The 16873-nt window shown below is 38.2% G+C and overlaps 1 non-coding gene across 1 annotated transcript; it reads left to right on the top strand.

Moving 5' to 3' along the window:
- Positions 1–16481: 16481 nt before the first annotated feature.
- LOC112787476 (small nucleolar RNA R71) lies at positions 16482–16589 on the top strand. The gene has a single exon (XR_003194888.1). It is a non-coding gene; the product is annotated as a small nucleolar RNA R71 (small nucleolar RNA).
- The last annotated feature ends 284 nt before the right edge of the window (positions 16590–16873 follow it).

Below are 16873 nucleotides of genomic sequence, written 5' to 3'. Positions count from 1 at the left end.
AGAGGCAATTCTAGAGCTTCATACCAAACAGATATTTAAATAATATACAAGGTATCTAATCTTAGGGAATTTCTAACTAAACTAGTCACTGCTATCCCACAGACTTCACCAACCTACCCTCCGTGCGATCCCATCACCACCGCCTACCTAACCTCCTCAGTACCAAACAAACACAGATAATGCAAGTAAGGAAAAGCACAGGTAGTATCATACATATAACAAGTAATTCAGGAAGCAAGTAGGAATATTATAAAATTAGGCAAACTCAAGTAATCAAAGCAAGCAAGCATAAAGACAATGCATATGATGAATGTATGTCCTATTGGCTGTGATATCACATGTCGGTTATTGTGCCAAACCCGACAGAAAATTCGGACGCAACTCCCGGATTAGTCTCTCTGTTGCTTATACTTAGGAGGAATAATTCCGAGGGATAAGTGCCCTACCACCTTCTCCTTTCAGAGGGAAATGATCTGAGGGAGAGTGCCCTACCACCTTCCTCTGGATGTCGTATGATTCCGTGGGTTAGTGCCCTACCACCTTGCAACCAGAGAGAAACCCATGCTCAGGAGGAAAAATTCCGAGGGATGAGTGCCCTACCACCTTCTCCTTTCAGAGGGAAACATTCCAAGGGAGAGTGCCCTACCACCATCCTCTTAAGCGATAAATATGAGTAAGAAGTCCAGCTTCAAGCCTCACATCCAAACGTAGGCGGGAGACTACCACAGCCCCTACGACGGAGAACAATGCATATCGAAATCACATATTCAATCTCAGAGGCCACTCCTCATAGCACACTTCCACTCATACTTATTCCATCTACCATAATCATTCGTAATTTTCATTCCGAACTCCTTAGTTCATCAATTTCTCAATTCGTTGTCAGTAATTACCAAGTCCCTTACACTTCCTTATCTCTCAACCAAACTCATCCTCAATACACCAAAAACCTAAACCTCCGTTCTCTAACTTTTCAAGGTAATACCCAAATAATTTCACCCAAGACCTTCTGTATGGTTAACATCTAAAAACAAGGCAAAAAGTCTTAAATAGGTGTCACAGAAGTTTACAAGCTAGTTGGAAAAGTGAAAGAGTTAAAAACAAGATTTTAGTTGAAAAATAGGGCATGTGTGTACGCACAAGGGTGTGCATGCGCATGCCTTAGGAGATTTTAAAAAGTGTGCGTACGCATAGAGGTGTGCGTATGCACAAGTACAAAATTTTCCAAACTCTGTTTGCTCGCACAAGGCGTGCGAACGCCTTCAACAGAGTGCACCTTCCAATTTGTGCGTGCGCACAGGGCTGTGCACGCGCACAGGTTGTAAAACTTCATTGGTTATGTGCGCGCACAGGTTGTGCTAGAGCTCCCAACAGAAGGCTATCCCCTGTGTTTGCGTACACACAAGGCTGTGCGTGCGCACAGGTTCGAAAATCACAGGGGTGTGCGTGTGCACACAAACCAGAAATCACAAAATTCTGCAACATTGCAGAATTTCAGATTTTGACACCAAATTTTGAATGATTATAACTTTCTCGACAAAAGTCCAAATTTTACAAACTTTATACCAATTTGAAGACTTTTCAATGAACTTTAATTCTAAATAATTTTCAACAAATTTTGAAAACTGAGGCACAAGTTATGATCCATCAAAGTTCACCAAAAATCTGTTTTGACCAAAAACCTCAAAACCTTAACATCCAAAACAAATCCTCATCAATTCCAGTAATCATCACTAAACAATATCTAACATTAATCAAATCCATCATAAAACTCATCAACGCTAATAATTCTCAACAATCATTAACTTAACTTCATAACCCACATCATTTATCAACAATCTTAACACTGACCCTCAAATTACCAACAATATCAATATTCATCATCAATCATCAACCATATCAACAAACCCTCATCAACAACAATAATTTACACATTCATCATCAACCTTCATAATCATTAAATACCAATAATCATCATCAATATATATCATCACACATCATAATCATCATTCAACAATATCCAAAACCATCATAAAGACTCATAGTTCTCCTTATTCACCAAGAACATTTTCACAACAATATTACACATCAATAATTTCGCATACATAGATGCATCACTTACCACCCATCATTATCATAATAATCATCCAACACCTATCTCAACACAACATCAATATCCCATCATCATGCTACACATACTCAAAGTCATCATACATCATATTCATCAACATCTAAATTTCAATACTATCCTATGGTCCACTAGCCTAAGTGTCCAGAGATATTATATATTACATAGAGGAGATCGAAACCATACCTTGACCGCTCCTCAAAAGCACACCACACCACAATTGGAGTCCAACAAGCTTTCAACTCACCAACAAGCCACCAAAGCACAAACTAACATCATATATATATCAAAATCAAAACCTAAGATACACAAAACAACTAAACACAAGGGTTTAGTAAAACCTTACCTTATCCAACGAGATTAGGGGTAAAATCCAACAATTATCCGCTACTAGAGATCACCTAAAGAAGCAAAACCACAAAGTCCACTCAAAACTATAACCCCAAAAATGCAGAATTCTAGGACTGGAAACTCTAGATTGAGACGTGACTTCTTAACAGGTTTGCTTGGATAGAAACGAAGAGCTTGACAAGAGCTTCGTGTGGCCATAAATGGCTCGTCAATCGGAGTTTTGTAGCTCAAGTTATGGTCAAATGAAGGAGAAGATAAATAGTAACTTCTCTTCTCTTCTCCCTTCACCACCATCAGCGCCCCTCTTCCCAAAATGAAGTGGAATGGGCTGAAATGCTCATTAGATGAGCATATATATGTTGGGCCTTGGACCCGTTTGGGCCTGGTCTAACCCGTTAGCGTCTTTGGTCCGTTTGGCCCACTTTGGGCCAAAACCTTTAAAATTAGTGCCCGGTTATTCTAAATTATTTTTATCCTTTCAAAATAATAAATCAACTTTCAAAATCTTATTTTCCAAAATATGCGGTATTGGACAGACTAGAGCCAGTACTGCCAGCTTAAGTGCCAGTACGCATTTTTACAAAAACTTTTCGAAAAAGATACATCTTCCAACTCAGAAAAATTCATCGAAATCAAATTTCACCTTTATATTTTAAAATTAAAACTTCTAAATTTTGAATCTATTCCAGGCACTAAAATTATTTTATTAGAACGGTTTTACGTGAAAAACACCGGTTCTTACATTCTCCCCTCTTAATAAAATTTTCGCCCTCGAAAATTCTAATCATGCGATATATATATATATATATATATATATTCTCCACGAAGCATTCTACTATCAACGTTATCAACCCAACAAGTTGCCAAAGCATCTCATTCATCATCATCCTACCGTGTCAATGTTCTCTCTCGCTTTCCGCTGCGTCACTCAGATGAATGAATTTTTCGTGGTTTAGAATTCCTCAATGAAATCTCATTGCAAGTATAGTTTCTAAACCAACAAATAATCCTCTCATGCAAAAAAATTGTTTGTCACAAGTACAAACCCCAATAAAAATAACCAAAGTATTAAACCTTGGGTCGTCTCTCAAAGAAATTACAGGGAAGTGTTCTTGCTATTGGTTATGGATTGTATATCTTTGGGGTTTTGAATAAGGAACATGAAATGTAAATAGCAAAAGAAGTAAACTAATAACTAAGAAAACTCTTGGCAAGGAATGAGAGTTAGAAGTCCTATCCTCATTATCATCATCAATTGTGATGAGAATTGTCCATTGCTCCCACTTTGTCAACCTCTAACTATGAAGGAAAGTCAAGTGGATAAATCAATTTGAGTCCACAAGTCCTAGTCAAATCCTAAGGAAAGATTAGAGTTAGTGTCATTCAAATCAATTAGCAATTTCCAATTATCAATCAACAAAAGAGTTTGATAACTCAAGAGTCTCCAATTACTCAACCAAAGCCAAGAGGAGAAAACTCTACTCTAGCATCCTTCCAAGCATTTAATCAAACACTTGGAAGGCATAAACGGAAAGTAAAATCAAATTGCAAGGAATATAAATCTAAAACTACTAGTTACAAAAGATCAACAACAATAAAGCAAATCAACAATAAAGGAACATGAAAATATAAATTGCATTAAAGAGAAATAGAAGAAACAAAAGTGCATCAACAAGTGAACAATTACAAGAATGAAATACAATACTAGAGAGAGGAAAGGTAGAGGAACAAGAAATTGTAAAGGAAAAGTAGATGAAGCAAGAATTAAACCTAGATCTAAGAAATCCTAATCTACATCAAACCTAATTCTAGAGAGAAGAGAGAGATTCTCTCTCTAGAAACTAACTAAAACATTCCCTCCAAAATTCAATTATGACCTCCCCTTTGACTCTCTTTGATTTCTGTAAATAATAGGCTCAGAAGTGAGTTAGATTTGGGCCTGGGAAGCCCAGAATTCGCCCCCAGCATTTTCACTTTAATGAAGTCACGTGCGTACATCGACGCGTACGAATGGGTCATGCGTACGCGTCGCTTGGCAATTTTGCTTCCACACGTATGTGTCATGTACGCATACGCATCGCCATGCAACTTCAATTCCACTCGTGCACATCTGCTATGCGTGCGCGTCGTTGAATGCATCCGAAATCCTTGATTTTCCATAATTCCTGCACTTTGCATGCTGTTTTCTTCATTCCTTTGATCCATTCCTAGCCGTTTGAACCTGTAATCACTAACACATACATCAAGGCATCTAGTGGAATCAAAGGTGAATTAAAATTAGCTATTTAAGGGCTTAAAATGCATGTTTTCACACTTAAGCATAATTTAGGAGAAATACATGAAACCATGCCATTTCATGGAATAAATGTGGGAAAAGGGTGATAAAATCCCCTAAATTCAGCATAGAATGCACCACCAAATAGTGGTGCATCAAATCTCCCCACACTTAAACCAAGCATGTCCTCATGCTTAAACCAAGAAAGAGACAAAGAGTATTATCATTTATTAAATGTAAACTATCTAAATGCAACCTATCTAATTGAATGCAATTGCTTGGTCAAAATAAATCAATTTCCAAGAAAACCAATATAAGCATAAAAGCTAAAGGTATTAACAACTAAGCCAAACCACAATTGAATTAAGTTATTAAAGATTTTACTAACTTGCAAGAAAAGAGATAATCGTGGTGGAAACATGTAATCGAGCAATCGAACCCCTCACCAGATGTGTATCCGCTCTAATCGCTCAAGTGTCTAGGGTTGATCCACTCGATTCTCCTCTAATCAAGCTTTCCAAGATTTGTTTTTCTTCTAACAATCAACAATTATTTCATGCATGCATGCAATTATCATGAGGTCTTTTCCATAAGGTTGTAATGGGGCTCGGGTCAAGGTAAGGACTCATATGGTCAAGTGGACTTGAAATTTGAATCTTTGATAAGCTTAAACTTTCCACCTAACCTATATAACAACCCATACAATTTCAAAGCTAACCTAACTACCCATTCTTCACTTATTCACACACTCATACATTCTTTTCTTGATCGCAACTCATATGCATTGATTATTATTGAGCTTCACTTTGAGGCATTTTGTCCCCTTCTTATTACTTTTTTTTTCCTTTTTTTTTTCTTTTTTTTATTTTTCTCATTTTTTTTCTTTTTGCAATAAAGTATATACAAAAGTACCAATGCATATGGTTTTACATTTAATTAACACATGAGTATATACCCAATTCCCAAAATTTTCAACAAAAATATAACACACACCTTTTCCCAACCAATGTCCCAAGTTTCCCCACACTTGAATGATAAACACTCACTAGCCTAACCTAATCAAAGATCCAAATAAAGGACATTTATTGTTTTTCACTTTAAGACTTGTAATGTGCTAAATTAAGAACAAAGTGGGTTAATCGTAGGCTCACAGTTAGCTAACAATGGAAGATAAAAGGTAAGACTATTTGGGTAAGTGAGCTAAATGAACTGATGGCCTCAATCATATAAATGCATGTCTACACAAAATAATGGACATAAAGAATCAAACAAATCAAAGATTACAATCATAGAAAGAGAACAATGCACACAAGAAGGAAAAATAAGTTGTTATAAGATGTAACCACACAATTAGGCTCAAATCTCATAAGCTTGTGTTTTTAGCTCAAAAACATGTTCCACAAGATATAATTCAAGCAAGTTCAATGAAAAATTTTTACTGAAATCAATTGGGATGTCCTATAGATAGATTCTTGAAAATTTTCATTATTTTGACAAAGCTTATTAGGTATATATATGAAAAAAAAGAAAAATGCACTAAAAATCCTAGAAGAACTAAAATATGAAATGCAAAAGTGTTGGGATTAGAAATTTGTCACCCAAAACGCCGATTGGTCGGATGACCTCCCCACACTTAAAATTTTACACCATCCTCGGTGCATTCAAAGATGAGCAAGGGGGTACGGCGACTTTCCAAGTTGCCACCTTCAGCTGGTAGGTCAATCGGTTACTGCATGTTCTTTGTTCCGCTTCCATTTTTAGCTTATAATAACTTATCCTGAAAATAGAAGGCAGGATAGTATGAAAAGTAAATGCAAAAGCAAGAAAGTATACATTGTTAGAATGAGGTACTAATCACTAGAATGAAGTGAGTAACCTAATGTGCGACATTAATGAAAAAAGTATGTGAGTTTTAAGATGCATGCAGTCTAGAATACACACTAGCATAAAAAGAACTATGTCATAGTTACACAAAAGAATTGTGCACTCCACTCATCCTAGTGTGCTTGAGATGCTCTAAACCTGTAGGTTAAAACAACTAAACAAGTAATAAGAAGCATGAAAGCATTCAAGTAAAAAATATATGGATTCATATGATCAAAAAACACAATGCATTAAGATAAACGCACAACACCTATCAAGAAATTGCCTAATCAAAGAAATTATTCAAATCACATGGTGGCCAAATCATGCAATTCAAAAAGATTAAGAAGCTTGAAGGCAATGTCATTCACTTGGTATTCCAAAGGTTAAGCATGAAAAATTCAAAACCAAGTAATGAAGTGTAACCTCAACAAGAGAATCCAACAATGACAATTAACAACAATGATGTTAAACTAACATCGCATCAATAATCAGCAGCAATAAACAGTAAACAAGATTAACAATCCAACACTTATAATAAAAAACAAAAATTAAATGAAAATTAAACTGACTAAACAACTAGCTATCTAAAAAGAATGGTTATAAATGGTGTTTGGAAGTGTTGGATGATGAAAAGAGAAGGGCAAGAAAAGAGAAGAAGAAAGAAGAAGGGAAGAAATGGAAAGAAGATGAGAAAAGAAGTATGTAAAAGAAGGGCATCCACGCGTACCCGTGCATCGACGCGTGCGCGTGTGGATGGTGAAATGGAAGCGACGCGTACGCGTGGGTTACGCGTACGCGTGATGGCTTATTTAGAGAGTCGATGCGTACGCTTCCTTCACGCTTACGCGTGGGTGGGAGTCGCGCGCCCAACGCAGTATTCGCACAAAGTTCGCGTAACTCTTGGGAAAATGGCTTGGAGGTGAAAATTTTGAATCCACGCGTACGCGTAGGTGATGCGTGCGCGTGGATGGTTGATAAACCACTATTTTATGGTTTATCTTGTTCTAATTTGAGTGTTTTTTATCAATTCTTTGCTCACTTATTCATATAATTTTGCATGGTTTTACAAATCCTTCCTAATTCTGTGATATAGTTGAAAACATGTTTCCTAGGCCTTTAAACTATCAATTTTAATTACCCTTTATTACCATTCGATACTGTAATCTGTGTGTTAAGTATTTTCAAGCTTTATACGGCAGGAATGGCTTAGAGGATGGAAAAGGAAACATGCAAAAGTGGAAGGAACGCGAGAAAATAAAGTTTTGAGAAGCTGGCGGCGACACGTACGCATGGGCGACGCGTACGCGTGCCTAGCGCAGAAGACAAGCGACACGTACGCATGACTGACGCGTACGCTGGTATGCGGGAATTCGCCTCTCGACAAATTTTATTCCGGCAAGTGCACCGGATTGTCGTCAAGTAAAAACTCACAAAAGAGTGAGGTCGAATCCCACAGGGATTGGTAGATCGAGCAATGTTAATTGAAGAATTATACTAGTTGAGCGGAATCGAAATTGAAATTGAGAATTGCAGAAAGTAAAATTGGCGGGAAGCTTAAATTTCACGAAAGTAAATCAACAGAAATTAAATGGCTAGAAATTAAATGACAGAATCTTAAATTGCTGGAAATTAAATAGGATTGGGGAATTGAGCATGGAAATAAAGAACGGAATGTAAATAGAATGGGTAAGATCAGAGATGGGGATTCACTGGGTTTTGGGAGATATTGAACTCTCCAGATCAAATCATTTTCACCTCTTCCTCAATCAATGCATTCATTGACATTGCTTGGCAATCTTAGATGATCGGATCCCAATGTCTTGGCTCACCGGTCTCTCTAAGCATGAACAATTGCCCAATGTCTTGATTTAATTGCTCATGAGAAGAGTTGAAGTTCGACCACTGAGTATACCACACAAATTCATAGATCACAGTGTTGGTAGGATTACATGTCACTATATCCATCCAAACTCCAATCTAATCCAATATGAGAAAGCAATTCTAGCATGAATTCTTCATTTCTCTCTCAAGGCTCCGAAGAATTCCAATTATGAATAGATTCTCTCTCAAGACAACTATCCAATTGAATTAAGACCAAAAGCTTTCTAACAAAAATCAAGAGAAAAGAAAGAAGAAGATGAAAACTACTATTGTTCCATTGAATTACAATAGAGCTCCCTAACCCAATGAAAAGGGGTTTATTTGTTCATAGCTCTCAAAATGGAAATTGGACTTGTAAAATACATTCTGAAATTCAAAGTGCAGTAAATGAAAACTAAAAATTGGAAAATGGTGTTAAAAAAAGTCCATTCCATCTTAAATTCTAAGCTATTTATACACTTTCTTCTATTGATCTTCAAGCCTTGAATTGGGCTTTCGGCCTTGATGGAATTGGGTTGAAGATGGTTCCAATTGGTTTCCCTTAATGTTAAAAATGGATCTGCGTAAAATTTGAATCTAATGCTTCACGTTTGAGTCAATGTTTGAGGGCCAACGTTGACTCAAACGCCATGTAAAGCAAACCAGCAAAAACCAGAAAGCTTGCTGTCATTGGCATTTGACTCAACATTGGAGGACGAACGTAAGCTGATCCGTGCGTACGTGTACCGTACGCTTACGCGCAAAAGTCCAAAAATGCTCATCCACATGTACGCGTACTGTGCTCGAGCGCGTGGATGCAAAATTTTCATTTTCCAGATTTAAAACCAAGTAGGGGACGTTAGGTGCATCGTTGGACCTCCAACGATCCCTATAACGTTGGTGTTTTGGCGAGTATGCGTACTGTGCGCTTAGGCGCCCATTGCTTTTTTTTTTCATCCGCGCGTAGACGTCACTGACGCGTACATGTCGATTCAAAATTTTCCAATCTCAATTCTGGGCTGGGCATCGCAGACGTTGGAGGCAGCGTTTGATGCAACGTTGGACCTCCAACGTTAGGTTATGGCGTGTACGCATACCATGCGCTTCCGCGCAGATGGGTCAAAATTACTCATTTACGTGTACACGTGATGCACGCTTCCGCGCGGATGTCAAAAATTGCTTTTTCACGCGTACGCGTCATGGACGCGCACGAGCCACTCAAAAATTTTTCAGCCTCAGAGTTGATCATTTACTCACAAAGTTGGGGTTAATGTTACCCCCAACGCCACCTCCAACATGAACATCAGCCATGTTACAGAGAAGTGCTCTGTTTCTCTTCCAATGTTTGAGGCAACGTTGGTGGTCAAACTTGGCCACCAACGTTTCTTCCTCTTCATCCTTGCCATGCTCCTTCTTCAACCTTCCTCCATGCTTTCCTTCACCTAACATCAACCAATAAATACATCAAAGCTTTGCTAAAATCATGAGAATCCTTATCATTCTTAGCATACAAGTAATCATAGCATAAATCCTAATGAAATTACATCAAATTACTCATGGTTGAATAAATATAGGCATACATGACTTTCTACCCAATTTTCTTACTTATAGCTCAAGAAAGTGCATAAAACCTATCCAAAACAAAGAAAAAGGCTAGTGAAGCTAGCCTAAAATGCCCTGGCATCACAACACCAAACATAAATCTTGCTTGTCCCTAAACAAGTACTAAATTTATTTAGAAGAAAGAATGAAGCAGAAGGGAGTATTCATATCAGCAAAGCATTATTTCTTAGTTGATGGGGTTTTATGCAGAAAATGCAGTAGCTAACTTCTTATTACTCTTTAAGCATAGAATGTCTCCTTCAAGCATCAATTAACACACTACTATGACCTCTTATTATTTACTTATCCTTGGTAATTGCTTTTCTTCATTTTCTTTTCCTGTAAACCTTAGCTCAGTGTCATGTGTTATAGCAGTTTCTTAGCTCATATGTACTAAACACATTATTTACTACAGACACTTGGCTCACAATTCTTCTTAGAACATTGATGCCCAGCACCTCTTTGGGATACTAAATATTTTGTAACTAAGTTGCTCTTGACAATGGACTTTCGGTTGATAATCTCGGGTTATTTAACCCAAGTTACCAAGTGTTAAAGCACTCCATAGAACCTAATCATCCAAGCAGATCCTAGTACAAAGACACCACAGGCATATGTCCTAAGGTCCAAGCTATTAGTGTCTAGCCTTATTCTTTGCTCTCTTCTGTTTTTGTTGCCACTTTGGCTTTTCTTTTTCTTTCCTTTTTTTTTGTTTCTCTTTCAACCAAGGACTTTTATTTGCTAAGATTCATAGATAACATGCTAACCTTCTCTTAGAAATAGAGCAACCTATCCTTTTATTCATTTGTAAGTTAGCTACTACACAATCAACATGCATACCACCACTTACTATTATTGTACTACTTGCTAAAAATGAACTCTTCCACTTCTTATTCAAATATTTCTTTTATTGAAATTGAAAAGACTTAGGGGACAAGACAAACATTCAGATAGGTGAGAATGAAAGCACAGACACTTAGGCTAACACACTTATTGCAAGATTAAACACACAGTATGCAAAATGACTAAAACCATAAGCTACCATCAAGATGGGCACATTCAGACTTCCAATTTAGAGCATTTCAAAGCTAATGGAATTAAGTAACAATACAACCTCTTGGTGGCTTCTTCTCCTTGCTCTCAGCTGATGGTGTGTAGTCCTTCCAAGATTTTGATTGAATACCTGCAAAGTTAAAGGAAGTTGCTTGTTCCCCAAGCACTTGAGAGATTGTTAGCATACATGTATGCTGGTGATTTTCTGAACTTAAGTTGGTGTGTGAACACCAAACTTAGTTCCTTGCCTAATGCAACAAATTGAATACATGCATAGAACCTCATGTGCTTTTATTAAGAAAACAACTATGAACTAGAAAAACAAACTATGAACTAGAAATTAACCTATTGTTTAGTAGTTTCCCTGATTGGTTAGAGCTGGTGACTAGTCATGCTGAGGGTTACAATGTGTTCTTTAATGAAATCTTTGGTGGAACCAAACTTAGAATTACACATTCACCCTTAGATTGTTTTGGTGTGGAACACCAAACTTAGCTCCTTGCAATACAAAGGATCTACTTAACTCTTTTATTGAATTTAACTAGGGAAAGAGAACTACCTCTGGTTGGGTTGCCTCCCAACAAGCGCTCTTTTAACATCACTAGCTTGACCATCACCCCTTTCAGTCTAGTCTGTATTTTGTCTTAGGCCTTTCCTTCATATCACTCAAATAGTGCTTGAGTCTTTGTCTATTAACAATGAAAGTCTCCTGTGACTTTTCTTCCATAATTTCTATATGTCCATCAGGAGAAACCTTGGTGACAAGAAAGGGGCCTGACCATCTTGATCTCAATTTTCCAGGGAAAAGTTTCAGGTGGGAGTTGTATAGTAACACTTTCTGTCCTTCCTCAAAGATTCTTGGTGCAATTTTGAGGTCATGTTTTTCCTTTTCCTTTTCCTTGTACACCTTGGTATTTTCATAGGCTTGGAATCTGAATTCTTCTAATTCTTGCAGTTACAGGAGCCTCTTTTCACCCGCAGCTTTGCTATCAAAATTCAACAACTTGAGAGCCCAGAAAGCCTTGTGTTCAAGCTCTAATGACAGGTGACAAGCCTTACCATACACCAATTGATATGGGGACATGCCAATTGTTGTTTTAAAGGCTGTTCTATATGCCCAAAGAGCATCGTCAAGCTTCTTTGACCAATCTTTTCTTGAAGCTCCCACTATCTTTTTCAGGATCCTTTTTAGCTCTCTGTTGGATACCTTTGTCTGGCCACTTGTTTGGGAATGATAGGGTGTGGCAATCTTGTGCTTCACTCCATATCTTAGGAGGAGGGTCTCTAATGATCTATTGCAAAAATGGCTTCCTCCATCACTGATGAGTGCTCTGGAAACTCCAAACCTACTGAAGATATTCTTTCTGAGGAAGTTCAGAACCACCTTGTTGTCATTTATAGGGGTTGCAATGGCCTCCACCCATTTTGATACATAATCCACTGCCACTAAAATGTAATTGTTTGAGTATGAGGTTGGGAATGGTCCCATGAAATCAATCCCCATACATCAAACAGCTCAAGTTCTAGGACGAATTGTTGTGGCATCTTATATTTCTTTGGCAAATTTCTAGCCCGTTGACATTCATTGCAGTTCTTCACTAGCTCTCGTGCATCTTTGAAGATGGTGGGCCAAAAGAACCCACACTGCAAGACTTTTACTGCGGTTCTCTCTCCTCCAAAATGGCCACCATAGCAGGACCCATGACAATTCCATAAAACTTCCCTTCCTTCCTCCTCTGAAACACACCTTTTTAGTAATCCATCCGAGCATTTCTTGAATAAGTATGGCTCATCCCAAATGAAGTACTTTTCATCATTGATGAGTTTCTTCTTTTGATGCTTGTTGATCATTGAAGGAAACTCCCCAGTTGCCTTAAAATTAGCAATATCTGTGAACCAGGGTGCCTTATGGACCAGCATTAATTGCTCATCAGGGAATAATTTATTGACACTTGTTTTGTGGGTGCTACCTTCTTCACAAGGGATTCGGGACAAATGATCTGCTACTTTGTTTTCCACTCCCTTCTTGTCTTTAATCTCTATGTTGAATTCCTGCAGCAGCAAAATCCACCTTATCAGTCTTGGTTTTGACTCTTGTTTTGTAAGTAAATATTTTAGTGCTGTATGATCAGTGAAAACAATAACTTTAGATCCAATGAGATATGATCTAAACTTATCAAATGCAAACACTATTGCCAATAGTTCCTTCTCAGTAGTGGTATAATTCCTTTGAGTTTCATTCAAAACCTTGCTGGCATAATATATAACATGCACTAAATTGCCTTTCCTTTGTCCAAGCACTGCCCCAACAGCAAGGTCTGATGCATCACACATCAGTTCAAAAGGCAAATTCCAATCGGGTGGAGCAATGATAGGTGCTGAGGAAAGCTCTCTTTTCAGTCTTTCAAATGCTAGTGTGCATTTTTGATCAAATACAAAAGGTGTATCAAAGATTAATAGGTTGCTCAAAGGCTTTGCAATTTTGGAAAAATCTCTAATAAACCTTCTGTAGAAACCAGCATGGCCTAAAAAGATCCTAATTGCCTTAACATTACTAGGTAGAGGTAATTTCTCAATTAATTCCACTTTAGCTTTGTCTACTTCTATGCCTTTTTCAGAAATTTTATGGCCAAGGACAATCCCCTCTGTTACCATGAAATGGCATTTCTCCTAGTTTAGGACTAGGTTTGTCTCTTGGCACCTTTTTAACACTAAGGCAAGATGATTAAGGCAATTATGAAAGGAATTTCCAAAAACCGAGAAATTTTCCATGAAGACTTCAATGAATTTTTCAATCATGTCTGAGAAAATAGACAACATGAATCTTTGAAAAGTTGCAGGGGCATTGCACAACCCAAAAGGCATGCGCTTGTAAGCAAAAACTCCATATGGACAAGTAAATGATGTCTTTTCTTGATCTCTTGGATCAACCACTATTTGATTATAACCCGAATATCCATCAAGAAAGCAATAATATGCATGTCTTGCCAATCTTTCCAGCATCTGGTCCATAAAGGGAAGTGGAAAATGATCCTTTCTAGTTGCCTCATTGAGTTTCCTATAGTCAATGCACATCCTCCAGCCTGTTACCATTCTTGTGGGTATGAGTTCGTTCTTCTCATTGGGTACAACTGTGATCCCTCCTTTCTTTGGAACCACGTGGACAGGGCTCACCCATGGGCTGTCAGAAATTGGATATATGACTCCTGCTTGCCATAGCTTTATCACTTCTTTTTGGACCACTTCTTTCATGACAGGATTCAATCTTCTTTGGACTTGAATGGATGGTTTTGAGTCATCTTCCAGCAAGATCTTATGCATGCATATGGATGAGCTTATCCCTTTTAAGTCAACAAGGGTCCATCCAATTGCATCTTGGTGCTTTTGCAGCACCTTGATTAATTCCTCTTCCTGTTCTTGACTAAGGGCAGAATTGATGATCACTGGGTAACTTCCATCCCTTCCCAAGTATGCATACTTAAGAGTAGAAGGAAGTGCCTTCAGCTCTAGTTTGGGTGCTTCTTTCTCCTTTTTCCTCTCCTCCAATGTGCTTGGAATAAGCATTTCAATTGAGTTAGCATCAGCAACCTCAACATTTAACATGGAGTCACCCTCTGTCACTTCTCCAAGTTCTTCTTCAAAGGTTTCTTGCACCACAATCTCTACTGCATCCAGCCTTATACACTCTCCCAGTGACTCTGGTGGGTAGCTCATGGCTTTGAATACATTGAACACCATCCTCTCCTCATGTAGCCTAAGGGTAAGTTCACCCTTTTGGACATCAATAATAGCTCCAGCAGTGGCTAAAAATGGCCTCTCCAAGATTATTAAGGCTTTAGCTTCTTCCTCCATGTCCAATATCAGAAAGTCAGCAGGGAAGATGAAGTCTCCTAGTTTCACTAGCAAGTCTTCCACTATTCCATGAGGAAATTTGAATGACCGATCTGCCAATTGGAGAGCCATTCTTGTTGGTTTGGCTTCCTCAATCTTCATTCTCTTCATCATTGTTAAGGACATCAAATTTATTCTAGCTCCCATGTCACATAGGGCTTTTTCAACCATTATTTCCCCTATGATGTAGAGAATTTGGAAGCTTTCTGGGTCCTTCAATTTTTGAGGCAGCTTGTGTTGGATGATAGCACTACATTCCTCAGTTAAGATCACAGTTTTATCGTTCCTCCAACTTCTCTTCTTGGTCATTAATTCCTTTAGAAACTTAGCATACAGTGGCATTTGTTCTAGTGCTTCTGTAAAGGGAATGTTGATATGAAGTTTCTTGAAAATCTCCAAAAATTTGGAGAATTGGCTGTCCTTTGCATTCCTCATTAGGCGTTGAGGGTAAGGAGCCTTTGGGACATATAGCTTGAGAACTTCCTTTCCTTCTGATGAACTGGGAGTAGGTGTTTGTGCTTCATCCTTATCAACTGAACTATCCTCCTTTTTCTCCTCTTTAGTCTCCTTTGACTTCTCTTCCAGTTCTCTTCCACTTCTAAAGGTAATAGCTTTGCATTCCTCTCTTGAAGTTGTCTTAGTAGCACTACTGGAACTATAGCTAGAGGCTTGTTTGGACAAATACCCAACTTGTGCTTCAAGCTTCTGAGTGGCCGCATCTTGATTTTGTCGATTGGAGATTGCTTCTTCCTTGAATTTCTTTATGTCTTCAAACTCTTTGCAATGGTTTTCAAGCATAGCTTCCATCCTGGCCATTCTGTCATCGTCATGTGGTGGTGGATGGTTTGAGTTGAGGTATTGAGAGTGGTTGTTGTGGTTTTGGTATGGTGGTTGTGAGTAGGTATTTTGTGTGGTATGGTATGGTTTTTGGTTAGAGTTTTGGTGAGTGGGGTTATTGGACTAGGTTGGATTGTGTGGTCTGAGGTCTTGGCCTTGGTTTTGTTGGTTCTCCCACCCAAAGTTTGGGTGGTTACTTCAACTGGAATTATAGGTTTTTAGAGTATGGATCATTAGCTTGCCTGGATGAGTTTCCAAGGTAATTAGCTTCCTCCCAGTTAGCTAATTCTTCTGTCTCTACTTCTTCTTGAGGTGATGATTGAGTGTGGATAGCTGCAGCCTGAGTCTTCTCCATTTGTTTGGTCAATTCAGCCAGTTACTTGGTAATCATCTTGTTCTGGCCAGGATTGCATCCATATGGTTTAATTCCAAGACTCTCCTGTTGTTGCTTCTATCAGAGGCATAAAAATACTCATTGTCAGCTACTATCTCTATAACATCAATAGCCTCTTCAATGGTCTTCTTTTTGTTTAGGGAACCTCCAGATAAGTGATCTACAGCCTTCCTTGATTCACAATTCAGCCCTTCATAGAAGATGTGAATTTGCACCCACTTATTAAACATGTCAGGGGAGCATTTCTTTGTCAAGTCCTTGAATCTTTCCCAGGATTCATATAGAGTTTCACCATTTTGTTGTCTGAATGTCTGTACTTCAGTTCTTAGCCTGTTTAATCTTTGTAGAGGGTAGAACCTTGTCAAGAATCTGCTCATTACATTTTTCCATGTGGTTAAGCTTTCCTTGGGGAATGACTCCAGCCATTTTGATGCCTTGTCTCTCAAAGCAAATGGAAATAGTAACAATCTATAGGTGTCAGGATGAACACCATTAGACTTAACCGTGTCACATATCCTTTGAAATTTAGTGAGATGTTCATTAGGATCCTCTTGTGCACTTCCTCCCAAAGAACAGTTGTTATGGACAAGAGTTATGAGTTGAGGCTTTAATTCGA

This window comes from Arachis hypogaea, chromosome 20 (genome assembly GCF_003086295.3).
Source record: "Arachis hypogaea cultivar Tifrunner chromosome 20, arahy.Tifrunner.gnm2.J5K5, whole genome shotgun sequence".
In the NCBI taxonomy this organism is placed as follows: domain Eukaryota; kingdom Viridiplantae; phylum Streptophyta; class Magnoliopsida; order Fabales; family Fabaceae; genus Arachis; species Arachis hypogaea.
This window is presented reverse-complemented; position numbering and strand designations above follow the sequence as displayed.